Source organism: Microtus pennsylvanicus, chromosome 2, assembly GCF_037038515.1.
Source record: "Microtus pennsylvanicus isolate mMicPen1 chromosome 2, mMicPen1.hap1, whole genome shotgun sequence".
Taxonomy (NCBI): Eukaryota; Metazoa; Chordata; class Mammalia; order Rodentia; family Cricetidae; genus Microtus; species Microtus pennsylvanicus.
The window spans coordinates 43,404,168-43,408,067 of record NC_134580.1 but is presented as its reverse complement, the minus strand read 5'-3'; the positions used below and the strand labels follow the sequence as shown (position 1 = coordinate 43,408,067).

General features: G+C 35.9%; 1 pseudogene; it reads right to left on the bottom strand.

The window, feature by feature from the left end:
* Positions 1-238: 238 nt before the first annotated feature.
* On the bottom strand, positions 239-446 carry LOC142845340 (U2 spliceosomal RNA; annotated as a pseudogene).
* Positions 447-3,900: the final 3,454 nt, after the last annotated feature.

The following is a 3,900-nucleotide window of genomic DNA, read 5'->3' as shown; positions in this document are numbered from 1 at the left end:
TAGTAAGTTACAAAAACAAAGCAGAACAAAATAAAACAAGTCCAGGACTTAAACGGACCACGTTCTTAGGATAATAGGAATTCTTCTATATGAGTGATACCACTGTGCAATAAGGAAGGGATCAGGGTGTGAATTGCACCTGTATGAAATATTTAATGATTTTGTTACTTGAATTTAAAACAATTAACTAACACCGTGTGTGCTCTCATTTTCAAATTAAAACCGGGATAATGATGCTAATAGATCACTTTTTCGCAGCTGTTGGCGAACCTGTGAAGTGTCTTCCTCATGAAGAAATAACACCCACATGAGGAATTTTAAGTCATGGTCAGTCATATTACACTTTGGCTGTTTTTTCTCCAATTACAGACCCACTCATTAAGAAATTTTTAAACTGATAAGAACAGATACTGCACTTGATCTTAGCCAAAAGGCTGAGAAGAGATTTTAACTCAGAAAAAGTCAAAACTGGTTGGTGGGAATAGTATTCCTATAATAGAGGGGAAAGGTAGGTTTTCAAAATAGACATGCTAATGACTAGATATCAGTGGAAAGGAAGATGACAAAATGTCCAGGTCCACTGGATAAGACATTGTCCTCAAGCACAAGGCCAAAATCCTATAAGAGGTTTAGCAGTGAGAATTTTACTGAAAGTTCACTGTTTTTATTTTAAAAGTAAAAACACACTACTCTGGAATAAATTGGGAATTTATGTAATATTAGAGATGTCTGCCATATTCCTCTACTGTAGAGTTATTATTATCCCAACTTTCTGTACTTTGGATTCTTTGGAGTCACAGGGAGGTCATGAAATAAGCTTCACTTTATACGTCTCTCATGCTTATGACCTCAGAACCACAAAGGGATAAGTCAAGAGTATCGAAGTCAGCTCCAATTCATATGCCTTGTATGTGAGTATTGAAGTATGTAGAACATTCAGTAAATGTATGTAATTACTGTATGTTTGGCTGGGTGTATAGCTTAGTGGTAGAGAATTCACCAAACCTACATGGCCCTTGGATTTAATACCCAATACCACAAACAAGTAAACAATCATAAGGATCTATATTTTAATGGGAAAAATATTCCAAAAGGGGAAAAATAAACAATTAAGCACCATTTCTATGATGATGAAAGATTTGAACAGAAGTTTGAGAAGAGTAACAAATAAGAGTTATAATGTTAGAGGTTTTTCTTCTCTAGCAATCCTTTGTATGAACCAGTCTCTGTTTCATGCCTCTAACACGAATTTCTCTAATTTTAACTGTTTTTAGTTGTCTGAAGTCCTGGAACCTCAGAATGTTTAGTCATTCGTTCCAATGTTATGTGGATACTGATATCAACAAGGGGCAAACTAAGCTTGTCAGATTCAGTCTGTGCCAATGCAATAGAACTTATAGAGTGCTTTAGAAGTCGGTGGAGTCTCTGAGAGCTACAGAAAAGCAGAGGTTTAGTCTAAATAATCAACTTGCAATAGAAGCAATGATGTATTTGGTTAGGAAGATTAAGCAGGCCAAATTTATTTATTCCTCATGCAACTATGTCATTCTACTCTCCATGTCCCCACCTTTCCCTTCTTTATATGTCTGTCAGAGCACTTGACAGATGCTGTTCTTATAAAAGTGGTGTCTATTTTGTTAATGCTATAAAGACCTTTGAGTCTGGAAACTTCTACAGCTCCCCAGCTGACATGGTTCTAGTATCTCCCCCAACTGTTCGACATTGTTTATTGAGTGCTGTGATTGAAAACACAAACAGTTTTTTAAGATCCCTGATAGAGCAGTCCCTTAAAACGAATGTATTGAATCATTTCCTTAGCTTCACTCGGGTGTTATCTATACCAAAGAAATTGCCATTCAAGTCACCCAACAGAAAACAATCCATCCTTTTCTAGTTAAGCTGGAGACAATTTATCTGAAAACCCACAATATGGAGTCAATGGTCGAGGCTCACTGACTTGGTGACTTAAAGTTGGTCAAAATGAATTCGCCACTGGGAAAGTCAATAGCTGCACTGTCTTCTTGGTATTAGTCAAATGAAAATCATGGTTATAATTTCCAATATTTAACTCCCACCATTCGTCCTTCACTAACCACTATGATGACTCCTTTTCCTGTTTGTCTGAATTCTTGTTCAGTAAGTGTGGCTCAGATATTGGTTATATCATGCTGTTCAGATTTCTAGCTATATAATTATATCATTCATTCTCAAAAGTTTCTACTAATATTAATATCTTTGTTAAATTCTATTCATTTTCTGAAACAAGTATTGCATACTTTTAAATGTTTAAAGCTATTACTGGCTGTTTTAGTCTACCTAGAGTGTGTTTGTTTGCCGTATTTAAAAAATTTTTTTGACCTTCCATTGATAAAGTCCAAGTAGGTCCATCTTACAACCACCAGATCCAGAAGCATGTGCGAAATCAAGGGTGGTGTATCTGACAAGGGAAGTTGAAGGCAACCACATATAGACTTCTCATATGTATGCCCCCTGGCCAGTACCTACAGTTAATATATATATTTTTCTCATCAAGAGCAACAAAAATTATTTAATAAATGACAAATGAGCAGTGGAAGGATGATTTTTATGGCTACCTCCCAATTACTTGGTTTCCTGTTTAGTTTTATTGAATCTCGCAGTTATTACGGTAGCCATTATACAATTGAGAAAATAGCAAGTCAGAGACGTTAAATCACTCAATGAAAATCTACCGGCTGCAGACATAATAATGGAAAAGGAATTAGCTGTCTGACTAGAGGTTCAAGCTCTTCCCCTAATACAGCTTTCTTATGCCAAACGTAAATATAAGGATCTTGAACCATCTATCTCTCTGATTAGGTCAACACCCAGACTGACTTGATGCACTTTGTTAAATTACAAGGATGGGAAGCTTCATAATTTCCTACTTAACAGCATTAGAAATCCGACAGACATTTCAATCATCTGTAGCAAATGACGGCACAGGTGTCTCAGCTTTAAAAATAAAAGCTGTAATTCATCGTTCATTAATTTACTCAGTTATTTTTCTACATATTCATTTTGTCAGCAGTGATTGACTTTGTTCTGCATCAGGATAATATGCTTAGAAAAAATCCAAAGCCCTTAATCACAAAACCAAAACAATGCTCAACAAAAGCTGTAAGTAGTGTTGTCTTAAAGAAGTAAATTAAATGTGCGCTGTCCTCGTGATTAAGAATCAGCTATGTTAATTGGGTAGTCAGGAACAGCTCTTCTGAAGATTTATTTTCTTTTATTTACTTTATTTTATCTGTTTCTTGAGACAGGTATGAGACAGCATCTATGGCCTTTTTAAAGACTTTATACATTAACTGTTATCTGTCACATCTGATTCAAGGAGCCAGCTAAAATATATCAAGGGCGAAAGGAGTCCCCAGAGGATATGAGGGAAGACTGAAGAAGCAAAAAATCTGGTGAATCAGAGAATCTTTCTGTGATATGAAATGAGAAAACATGCAGGGGCTAGATCACAGAAAATTTCATCACCAGTGGGAGATGATGAGGAATTGTAGAAAGTCTTGGGGAATTGGATGAAGAGAAGATACATTGAGAGCAATACACTAGCTGTTTCCTGGGAAGTGGAGAAGCCTGGGATCAGAAAGACCTGTTAAGAGGATTGCTACTAAATAGAGTAAAAGATACAGAGGGTTCCTTAAGGCTGTAAAAAGAAGAAATCGGTGAAGGTCACAATAGAAAAGAAATTGGAAGTTGAACATTTCCTTAAGTATCTTTTGGCCATTTGAAATTCTTCTGTTGGGAATTCTGTTTAGTTCAGTATCCCATGTTTTTTAAATGGGCTATTTAGAATTTTACGGTCTAATTTCTTGAGTTCTATATATATTTTGGAGATGAGATCTTTGTCTGATGTGGGGTTGGTGAAGA